Here is a 12,428-nt window from a genome sequence, read left to right as displayed (position 1 = left end):
CGCTTGTGCTGCGCTTTGCTCAGCGCAGCGGCAGACCAGTTTTTGCGCGCGCAAGACTGCCCTAGGCTATAGCCAATTTGTTACCGTTTCATCGTGGCTTTTGCTGAGAAACAAATAGTTCGCAACAACACACGCTGAACTTGAATCAAACATTCTTTAGAACACAGCTGATCAACCGTCTGCTTTCACATTTGAATGAAGTTCCAGGTGGGAGGCAGGTATGGCCGTTCATGTCGCATGCCACAAACTGCTTCCCATTTTGAGCGTCTCTCTTCCAGGCCTCCTGAGAGGCTCTGCAGCCGTTGGTAATTTTGCTGTGCGCCAGTTGGATCTGTTGCCTACAAGTGCCTCCCAGTTGTCCAGGTTGATGGAGAAGACTTTAAGATCCCTCTTGATGACGTCTTTAAAGCGTAGACGGGGGCGACCATGTTTGTGGGGGGCATTTGCCAGCTCACCATATAATAAGATTTTAGAGAGGCAAGTGTCATTCATTCGATGAACATGCCCAGCCCATCGGAGGTGACGTTCATGGTGGATGGTGTACAGGTCACTGGAGCTGGTTCTCTCAAGTAGGACAGAGTTATACCAGCAACCAGTTGGCCAGATTCAGAAGGCTAGAAAGGTTAAAAGTGTTTTCTGGAGTAATTTGAAAGGGAGCTGCAGTGACATTACTGGACCGTTGTCTTTGACAGGACGGGCCAGTGACAGTGGGGAGGTGTACTCACAGGTGTGCTGACTGACACCTACCTCATCATATTCATTGTGTGAAAGCTTGAACTCTATCTTATCCAGGGAATGGCAAGTGATTTCATTCTTTGTAGTGTCTCATGAAATGAGGTATTAGGGTATAGTTTCCCATGGGTGAATTTCTCCTAAAGACCATGTTCCAAAGTCTGTCCTAATTTGACCAAAGGCCATCAGTAGGTCAGACATTGAAGATCCTAAATTTCCCTTGGGATGAATAAAGTATCTATCTATCTATCTATCTATCTATCTATTAATGTATCCATCCATCTATCATCTCAGGAGGCTTGTCCTTTCTGTGAACACTGAATCAACATAAAGTGAATTATCCATTAACCCAGCTAATGTTGGTCAATTTTGGTGCATACTTTGTGGTAACATGTGATTTGAGTCTTCCTACAATCACAGACTTTGTTCTGGGCTCTGTCCTCAGCTACTAAAACAGAATTATTTTAGATTAATAGATCTGGAAACCTTAAAAGAAACCAGCATTCCAGTTTGTGAATTTGTTTGTGCATTTGTAGTCTGCAGTTCTTTTCATGTCAAGGTTGTGACTGAAATGTACTGACACTTTTTGTTAATGTGTGTTTTAACACATTAACAAGTGTTGTAAAGTGTTTTTTTAAGTTTTCAATGCTAATTTGTGGGTGAGCTGCTTCTATGTTTTACATAAGTTATTACTGTAAGCTTAGATAAACCCTCATGAAACAGACATAAAGAGCAGTTGCTATTGGGAACATCAAGGTTATCAAGGATATACACATCGTTCATTATTGGCAAACAAGTCTGTTTTAGCCAACATACCAGAATAATTCAGACCACAATTAATTCTGATTCTAATTAAAAACAATATACTCATGTTCTGAAGAGACTTTTTAATGTTTATTATGTAGGAGTTACAGAATGGCCACAATAATCAGGATATTAATCCAAATGAGTGACTGGTCAGAAGATTTCACAGGATTTACTCTGCAGCCTCCTTGCCCTGAGAAAGAGAAATTAAGGAATGAAATGAAATTGAGTATTAACATATGATGGCTTATTATACAGTACATTGGCATATGGGAAATTAGATTTACCTTTCCAGAATCACGGCTCTTTGCTCTCATCTTGTTGACCTGGGATTCAGCAATGTCAGCACGCTCCTCAGCCTCCTCCAGCTCATGCTGAACCTTCCTGAACTTAGACAGGTGGGAGTTGGATTGCTCCTCCTAATAATGAGAAAGTATGTTTGAGTGCAGAGGCTTCTGTTTTGAATCAAACCAATCAATTTTTTGTGTCTATGAAGATCCATTTAGGGTCCAGGTGATAGCAGTTCTTTTAAAACGTTTACTTTAAAAACACCGGACTGAAAGGACTAAAAGATACAAAATGTTTTGCTGTTCATCCTTCCTGTTGCATTCATTACAACTGATGATGGTGTTTGGATGAACTGAAAAGTTGTTAATCTTTTATTCTTTTAAGTCCAGTGTTTTTCATCATTTTTATTAAGACGAAAGGTAAGACATTTGACCGTATAGCCAACACAAGAAACAACTTACAGCTTCCTCAGCCTGTCTCTTGTAGGTTTTGACCTTCAGCTGCAGCTTGTCAACTAGGTCCTGTAGTCTGTTGACGTTTTTCTTGTCCTCCTCAGTCTACAGAAAGAAAAATAATCTGTCAATCATTGTCCTCCTCGAGATAAATGCTGTTCAATAGTGGTGAAAGAAACTTTGTACCTGGTAGGTGAGCTCCTTCACTCTCCTCTCGTATTTGCGGACTCCCTTGACAGCATCAACACCACGTCGTTGTTCATTCTCAACCTCACTTTCCAACTCACGAACCTTTACATAAGCAAGATTTCATTTCACAATGTCTTCATTTTATTTATTACATTCTGAATATCTCACCCAAGTTTAGTCACTTACCCTGGACTCCAGTTTCTGGAGTTGTTTCTTGCCACCCTTCATGGCCAGATTCTCTGCCTCATCCAGGCGGTGCTGCAGATCCTTCACAGTGACCTCCAGGTTCTTCTTCATCCTCTCCAGATGAGAACTGGTGTCCTGCTCCTTCTTCAGCTCCTCCGCCATCATGGCAGCCTGAATAATTGGAAATTGTGTTTTAGATCACGCAAGCTACGTACAGTATTTAGCTCATAATATACAGTACTAAAGTTCAAAACAAAACATTGCTTACATCAGTGATGGCTTTCTTGGCCTTGTCCTCAGCATTTCTAGCCTCCTGGACGATGTCATCAACCTCACCTTGGATCTGAACCAAGTCAGCCTCAAGCTTCTTCTTGGTGTTAATCAGACTTGTGTTCTAACGTTCAGAAATAATTTCAAATATGTTATATGGCGAAAAATATTTTGAAAGAACTGCGGGTATGATTGAAAAAATGTTTTTTTTTTGTGAGAAAAATATATCCCCCACCTGAGAGTGCAGGAGGCCAACACGCTCACTGGCATCAACCAGCTCCTGTTCAGCCACTTTGCGGCCTCTCTCTGTCTGCTCCAGAGCAACTCTGAGCTCCTCAATCTCAGCCACCATCAGGCCATTCCTGCGCTCCACCATGGCAACCTGCTCCTTCATGTCCTCTTGTCCTCTGACAGCATCATCAAGGTGCAGTTGGGCATCCTAATAAAAAATGACAAAATATGTGCCATACTACCAAGAGAGAGTTCGGACAAAATCATATAATATTGATTTATGGACATTCTTGAACTATTAACCAAATAGTAATTATGGTAAGATAGGGTCCTTGTACTATTTTATTACATAACTGACCTTGAGTTGACCCTGCACATTTCTCAGTTGTTTCTGAGACTCGGCAGCCTGGCGGTTAGCATGGCTCAACTGAATCTCCATCTCATTGAGGTCTCCCTCCATCTTCTTCTTGATTCTCAGGGCATCATTTCTGCTCCTGACCTCAGAGTCCAGAGTGCTCTGCATGGAGTCGGCTATCCTCTGGGCATTCCTCTTGATCTGCTCCATCTCCTCATCCTTCTCTGCAAGCTTCCTGTCAACCTCACCCTTGATCTGGTTGAGTTCAAGTTGGACACGAAGAATCTTGGACTCCTCATGCTCAAGAGTTCCCTAAACAAGAAAATGAAGAATTTTAAAATATATAAAACATCATCATTTCCGTTACTCACTGTGTAGGAAAGCCTGTCTGAATTTCTACCTCAGCCTCCTCCAGGGCGGTTTGGATCTCGGACTTCTCAGTCTCAACAGTCTTCTTGGCCTTCTCAAGCTCATGGATGCTCTTTCCAGTCTCACCAAGCTGCTCAGTCAGGTCAGAAATCTCCTCTGCAAATATGCGGTTATATTAGAGTAAACATATTATCTGAAAGTTTGAAAATATTTTTTGAGTGGGATATGCGTTGGGCTATTTTTACTCACGTTGCAAATTCTTGTTCTCTCTCTTCAGGGTCTCAAGGTGGTCAAGAGACTCCTCATAGGAGTTCTTCATCTTGAACAGCTCAGTGCTGAGAGAACGAGCCTCTTTCTGAGCACCCTCCAACTCTGCCTGACCCTCCTCGTACTTCTGCTTCCATTCTGCCAGGACCTTTTAGAAACAGTTGTTGTGAGTCTTATACTTATTCACCTACATTCCACACATGAATGATGTTTTGGAGGTGTTACCTTGTCAAAGTTTCTTTGCTTCTTGTCCAGGTTGGCAGCTAGACCATTGGCTCTCTCCACATCAATCATGAGGTCCTCAACCTCACCCTGGAGTCTCTGCTTGGTCTTATCTAGAGAGGCACATTTTGAGTTGGTTGCCTCGATTTGCTCCTCAGCCTCCTGGAGACGCTGGGCAAGCTTTTTTCTGAAGGAAAAAGCATCAGATTTAAGACAGAAAACATGATGATTTTTTAGAAGTGAACAAAATATATCCAAAACTGTGTTTTTGCATCTTTAGCACTTACTTGGACTCCTCAAGCTCCTCAGTGCGCTGGATGGCATCAGTTTCGTACTTGGTCCTCCACTGAGCAACCTCGCTGTTGGCCTTGGACATGCCACGTTGAAGCTCAGCCTTTGCTTCCTGCTCCTCTTCAAACTGCTCCCTAAGGAGGTCGCAGTCGTGGCGAGCTGACTGAACAGCATGAGCCAGGGCATTCTTGGCCTGTTTGTTTTAACAAGTAAGGGTGTTTATGAAAGCATTTCCCCAAATGTGATTGATGTAATCCAATTTCTTTATGTCATGCATAGGTAACAGTACCTTGACTTCCTCTTCATTCAGTCTCTTCAGCTCCTCAACTTGCTGAGTGAAGGCCTGCTTGCTTCTGGTCAGCTGAGACACAAGAGCATCTTTCTCCTCAACCTGGCGGCCAAGCTCACCATTTTCAGTCTGAAGTCTTGCTCTCTGAGCACTGAGGTCATTGACCTGACGGGCACCCTCATCACTCTTGGCCTTGATTTCACTAAGTTGGTCTTCAAGGGTGCGGCACATCTTCTCCAGATTGGTCTATTTATGATAATGTCCATTAGTAGCAAAAAGTTAATGAAATGATTGTAGGTTGATTTGTTTACAAGATAGCATGAGGGTAAACATCTCACTAACCTTAGATTTAGCAACAGCCTCCATATTGCTAGAGAGATCATCAATCTCCATCTTGTATTCACTCTTCTCCTTCTCAAGCTTCTGCTTGACACGTTGGAGGTTGTCAATCTGCTCTCCCAGCTCAGCCACGCTGTCGGCCTGCTTCTTGCGGAGAGCTGCAGCAGTGGCTTCATGCTGCAGGGTGGACTCTTCAAGGTCACGACGCAGCTTCTGGAACTCAGCCTCACGCTTCTTGTTCATCTCAATTTGAGCAGCAGTGGCACCACCAGCTTCCTCAAGCCTCTCACTGATCTCCTCAAGTTCTCTGGAGAGATCAGCTCTCTGCTTCTCAACCTTGGCACGAGCTGCACGCTCAGACTCAATCTCTTCCTCCAGTTCCTCAATGCGGGCCTATTGAAAAAAAAATATTATGGTAGTAAGACAGAAAACTGCAAAAACACTCAGAGTTTGAGTTGGTGGAGAATAATTAAACCTGAAGCTCCTTGATCTTCTTCTGCAGCTGAGCACCAAGTGATTGTTCATCTTCAATCTTACTAAGAAGTTGACTTGTTTCAAAGTCCTTCCTGATTAAAAAAGATTAAAGAAAAGGAAGAATCATTTCTGAAGTTGGCTGCATACATGGAAATTGAACAGTGATATTTTGTAATAAATAATGCCTTTACTTCTTTATCTTCTCTTCAGACTGCTGCTTGTCATTCTCCAGATCCATGATGGACTCCTGGGCCAGCTTCAGGTCACCCTCAAGCTTTCTCTTGGTTCTCTCAAGGTCCATACGGAGCTTCTTTTCTTGCTCCAGGGAACCCTCAAGCTGCCAATTTGAAGTGTGAGGTGAGTACCGTTATGTTGTAAATGGTCAAATTTCAGTGTGAGAAGTTGTCAAATGTTGATTTTTGTACTTACATCATCCACTTGCTGTTCAAGCTTAGTCTTGGATTTGGTCAGAGTGTTGACTTTGTCTTCCTCTGCTTGAAGATCATCAAGAGTCTGCTGGTGGGCCTCTTGGAGGGCTTTCTTCTCCTTTGTCAGCTTAGCAATGGACTCATCCTGAGAGGCCATCTCTTCAGTTAGGTTCTTGACCTGCACACAGAAAGTTTTATATTAGTGAACAGTGTAGATAAGATACTATATTTCTGACAGACTACATTGATCGGCCCTTTATAAATCCAAACCTTGTTCTCGGTGGCATGTTTCTCCTTCTCCACTTTGGCCAAGGTCAGCTCCAGATCATCAATGTCCTTCTTGAGCTCAGAGCACTCATCCTCCAGCTTCCTCTTCTTGGCAGTCAGCTCAGCATTGATTTCCTCTTCATCCTCCAGTCTCTCAGTTGTCTCTTTGAGCTTGGCCTCAAGCTGGATCTTAGATTTGATAAGACCCTCACACCTCTCCTCAGCATCATTGAGACCCTCATTTCCCTATTGTAAATATAAGATGAGAGCATGACAATACATAATTTGAATTGAAAACACAATGCTGAGACTGGGTAGTTGTATGATTATGAATATTGAAATGGTACACTACACTTACAGATGCCACTTGCAACGCCAGGTCATTCCTCTCTTGCACCAGAGCCACCATTTTCTCCTCTAGCTCCTTCTTCCTGGCTGTTGCCTTTGCACACTCCTCTTTGAGTTTCCCAAAGTTCTCCTTCATGTCGGCCAGCTCCTTCTCAGTTTCAGCACTCTTCAGCAGAGGCTTGATCTTGTAGTAAACCTTCATCCAAGGCCAGTGCTTGACATTCATGAATGAACGTATATTGTACTGGATGGTGTAGACAGACTCCCTACACAACAAGGGTGGTGAAATGTATCCTTAATTATAGGTTGTAGAATTATAATTACATGAATCGTGTAGAAAGTATGGATATCAAAATCTTATAGCAGTCTTTCAGACTTCTGAGTTCTTTTGATATTCAAATTTACCTCCTTTCCATCATCTTTGAAAACTCCCTCCTCATCAGGTATGCACGGCAGAGAGCCTGAGTCATTGTGACCAGGGCAACCAGTTTCTCATCTCGCATCTCCTCAAGATCACCCAGCAGACCAGCTTTGAAGAACACCTGAGGGATGAATGAAATTATAAGCACCTATTTGACACAGAAAAAGGCTGTGCTCTAGTTTGTACTCATGAGGTACAGATAATAGATTGCATGAAACCTATCTACCTTTGTGTGTCCAAACATGTATTGTGTGTGGTCAACATCAATGGATCCCAAGAGCTTCTCAGCAGCCTTCTTGTTATCAATGAACTGGCCGTCAGGGATGACACTGGCATTTAGCACTTTGTATCTGGACGGAATAAATACTGGTAAATGTCCATATAGAGCATTACTTTTTCCTCTCTAAATGCAGTATGGAATATGTGTAATACTTCATTGGCTTTCTCAGTTCACCTCTGCTTGAAGTCACCATAGAGGATTCTGCTTGGGAAACCCTTTCTGCAGATTCTGATACCCTCCAGCACACCATTGCACCTGAGCTGGTGGATGACCAGGAAGTTCTGCATATAACCTGTCAAATACATGTCATGAGATCTTCTATTCTCAGTGTAATGCATGAACAATGCACACATCTTTATTGACTACCAAGCGCCCTTTACCTGGTTTCTTAATTTCATTTGGAATCAGACAACGCACAAAGTGAGGATGGGTGCTCCTCAAGTTGGTCATCAGTTTGCCCAAGTTCTCCTGTTGAGATAAGAATGCAATCAAAACATCCCCTCACCTTTCTTTTAGATGATTGATTTGTTTGTTATTGGTTTAATATGCATACCCTGAACTGTGATGACACAGTCTGCATGGAGCCACCCTTCTTCTTCTTCTTACCACCACCACCACCAGTCTCTGTAGACATACACATTATTTAATAATTGAGGTATGAATAATGCACATATATACATATAAATATATCATATTTTTGCATTAGCTTGTAGACTTGTATAGTTTTTTTGTTACCCTCCACAACAGGTGGGTACAAGACAGGCAGGAGTTTTACTCCTGACTTCTGGTACAGCTGCACAACAGAATCGTTCAGTGGATCCTTGTTCTTGTCCAGCCAGCCAGTAACATTGTAGTCCACAGTGCCGGCATAGTGCACCAGGGAGAAGTGGGCCTCAGCTTTGCCCTTGGCTGGCTTGGGCTTCTCAAAGGCTTTATTTTTGCCAAGATGCTGGTCATACAGCTTATTCTTGAAAGTGGTGTCAGAGGCCTTGGGGAACATGCACTCCTCTTCAAGGATGGCAAAGATTCCCATAGGCTGTTGGAAAAATGAGCTTAGTTTTAAAAGTGGATATTATAAAACAATACAAATCTAGCACTTGGATCATTGGACTGATTAAAACTGACCTTCTCAATGAGCTCAATGCAAGCGGCTAAGTCCATGCCGAAGTCAATGAACTCCCATACAATGCCCTCTTTCTTGTATTCCTCTTGCTCCAGAACGAACATGGTGTGGTTGAAGAACTGTTGCAGTTTCTCATTGGTGAAGTTGATGCATAGCTGTTCCATGCTGTTGTACTGTGATTAAAAAGTAGTTTGTAATATGAATGTCCCTTACTGAAATTATACGACTTTGTGGTGTGAGTGAACAATATGAAAGATGGTAACTTATGCTTACATCAAAAATCTCAAAGCCAGCAATATCCAGCACACCGATGTAGAACTGCCTTGGCTGTTTAGTGTCCAACATCTGGTTTATACGGATGACCATCCACAAGAACATCCTCTCATAGATGGACTTGGACAAGGCCGACACTGAGTTATTGACCTGAAACAGAATATTCAAACAGTGGTCATCCTATGCACAGACCAAAAAGTAAAATGTTTATAAGATAAAAATGTAATTTTACTACTAGCAATTCTGTCCAAATGCTGCCAAGTGGTTTGTGATCTTAAGTGAACTATTTAGTGACTAAAATAATACCTGTGGCACAGTCTGACCCTTGGTGACAAACTCATTTCCGACTTTCACTCTTGGGTAGCACAAAGCCTTCAGCATGTCAGCGGAGTTCAGGCCCAAGAGGTAAGCGACTTTGTCAGCATCTAAAAATAGTGCAACAGTGAAGCATTTTGGTGATTTGAATCTCATATCCCTAAATCAAAATGTTTGTCCAACATAGTGTTAGGTTAAAGGCTATATGTCTCACAAAAACATAAAGGTATCTGAGTGACCATTGTTTTGGAAATGTTTGTCTTTAAATTAAGATAGATACTCTCTTAATCCAGAGGGAAATTTAGAATATGAGAATACATATGTTGATAAATAACATGGTGTGCACAGTGTGGGATTGTTAACGTTACTGCTTGACAATCAGTCATCCCGGGTTCACTTTCCGAATCTGCCAGTGCCAGTCCGTTTTTGTCATTTTTGATAAAAGTGTTTACAATATATCTGTCATATTTTACTTTAATTTATAAAATTGCGGCTCCGCTGCCCATCAGGGTTCTGTTCTCCCTGTCGGGACTTATTGTCCGATAATTACCGGTGGACAGTACATTATCCCTTACATAATACAATTACCTCAATAAATAAGCGTACCTTGTAGTTATTACTAGAACTGACTGATTCAGTAGAGTGTAATGTACCCTCAGTGCCATCAGGCTCAGCCTGCTCCTCGCGCTGCTTCTGCTTGAATTTCATGTTGCCATGATGGAGCACAGCACCAGTCAACTTGTAAATGGTGACTTTCTCCTCTGCGCTAAAACCCAGGATGTCAATGGCATCCTAGAATGATAAATTATTTGATTATTTTAAATCTATCTTTAAGAAATTGAAGAGAGGAAAACCCATTATTGGAAGACTTACATCTGTGGCATCCAACTCCTCTTTGTCATCAATGCTCGCCACAGTGATCTGACCCTGACTGCACATTGGGAAGTCATAGGGGTTGCTTGTGATGAGAGACATTTCTGTCGGGATTAAAAAAATGATTTTACAAATTCATACAGAAAATACAGAATTACATTTATTGTTTTTTGAACATTTGGTGAAAATAGTAACTATACCTATAATTTCAGGCTTGTGGTTGGTCATCATCTGGAAGAAGATGTGGTAGCCTCTCTCATCAGGAAGCTGGAATGTCACTCTAGACTTCTCCAGCAGGTCTTTTTACGCAGGGAAGGATGTATTTTAACTTGTATACATTTAAGGCAATAAAATAACATTTCTATTTGGAACAATTATACTTACAAGTCTCAATATCAGCACTAGCCAGTTTTCCAGTTGTGGCAAAGTGAATTCTGATGAATTTTCCCTGTTTGAGATTACATTTTGATATAACATGTATTCATTTAGCTCATGCTTTTCACCAAAGCAGGTTACACATGAGGAAATATTCAAGTATTCAATAAATATTATAATATTCAGTAATAGACCTAAGAGTAACAATACTGCCTTAATTAATTCAAAAAGCAAAATATGATAGTGTAGAGGTTTAAGTAGACATTGGAGGATGTTTTGAAAAAGAAATACTAATAGAAATAAAACAAAGTGCTAGATAAGTTTGAGTTAAAAAGAATAACCCTAAGAAGTTGATTCTATCTAAAAACAAAACAACATGTAAGAGATTAGATGAGAAACTAAACTTACGAAACGTGAAGAGTTGTCATTCCTCACAGTCTTGGCATTACCATAAGCCTCCAGCAGTGGGTTTGCAGCAATAATCTGGTCTTCAAGGGAGCCCTGCAAGTCAATAGATATATTGTTACTGAAGTTAATGTCTGTGTTGCCATGTGATAATTAGCCTATAAATATGCAAGGGGTCCTGTACCTTAATTTTTCCACTGCTGCCGGCTGGTGCCTCTGATGACTTCTTACCAGCCACTGCAATTGTTGCAAAGTACTGGATGACACGCTTGGTGTTTACAGTCTTGCCAGCACCAGATTCTCCGCTGTGTTAAACAGAAGATATCACAATTACAAAGCGTACCAGAAGAGTATACAGAAGATAAAGTAAAGGTTTCGCCTTTTAATAATGTAAAAAGTGGGAAAAGGGATGCATGGACACTTACGTGATCAGGACAGACTGATTCTCTCTGTCTGTGGAGCAAAATAGAGATTGACAATGAGTGGTTCATTTTACATAAATGAATCAAATATATAATGTATTATTCAGTGATGGATTTAAAATTGAAAGTATACCTTGGAGCATGAACTGAAATGCGTTGTCAGAGACAGAGAAGATGTGGGGCGGGGCCTCCACACGCTTCTTGCCTCTGTAGGCATCCACCACTTCTTGGTCGTATACTGGGAGCCACTTGTAGGGGTTCACAGTGACACAGAAAAGTCCAGAGTAGGTCTAGAATGAGAAAATAAAGAAGATTGGTTGTTCAGCTTTTCAAATTCACTTTATTTTCTGAATTTTTTTAAAAGTATAATGCTTACATAGATCATCCATGCTGCATAACGCTCTTTGAGGTTATACAGGACAGAGGCTTCATTGAGGTGGGTCATCATGGCCATGTCCTCAATTTTGTCGTATTTGGGAGGATTCAAGGGGAAGACTTCGTCGTCCTTCACTGTCCTTTCCTAAAACCAATGTAGAAAACAGCTTTACCAAACAGATGTATTCAAGAAACTTTCTGTGAAAATGTCATTTTAACATCAGAACAATTTCAACAGCCTTGCTAAAGTACCTCCTTGGTTTCAAGCGTTTCCACAACGACTTTGCCGCCTTCCTTCTTTTTAATTGTACCCTTGACGTACAACTCCTCTTTATCAACCACAAAGCAAGCAGTCTTTGCATCAAAGGGCCTGGATTGGGCCTCCATTCTCTCCTTCTCAGGCTTACGAAGGTATATGGCAGCTTTGCCATACGTGGCCATATCACTGTCCCCCATGGTTGCTGGTTACTGTATTAATCATAAACATGAAGAGCAAACAGTTTCAACATAAAATGCTTTGCACAATTAGACATGTACAGGCACGGTACTGTAAATAAAGTGGTTGACAGTCTCAAATGCTTCGATAAATTCTATGTCTTCTCCCTTAAAACGCAATCATTGCCCCCCAACATTGCACTATGCCTACTACAGAGGGCACTGTTCCCACCTATTTTGGCCTACCATCAAATGCTTGACCTCTTTAGAAAGCTAAGACCCTGTAGTTGCTTAGGAAACAACCAGAATAAGTGTGTTAAATACTGCCAC

At 41.5% G+C, this 12,428-nt stretch overlaps 1 pseudogene; it reads right to left on the bottom strand.

The window, feature by feature from the left end:
• Positions 1 to 1,660: 1,660 nt before the first annotated feature.
• Positions 1,661 to 12,119, bottom strand: LOC143110436 (myosin heavy chain, fast skeletal muscle-like; annotated as a pseudogene).
• Positions 12,120 to 12,428: the final 309 nt, after the last annotated feature.

Source organism: Alosa pseudoharengus, unplaced genomic scaffold, assembly GCF_046254945.1.
Source record: "Alosa pseudoharengus isolate Yale_2024_CS ecotype anadromous, Long Island Sound unplaced genomic scaffold, YU_APseudo_1.1 YU_APseudo_1.1_scf_7, whole genome shotgun sequence".
NCBI classification, from domain to species: Eukaryota; Metazoa; Chordata; class Actinopteri; order Clupeiformes; family Clupeidae; genus Alosa; species Alosa pseudoharengus.
This window is presented reverse-complemented; position numbering and strand designations above follow the sequence as displayed.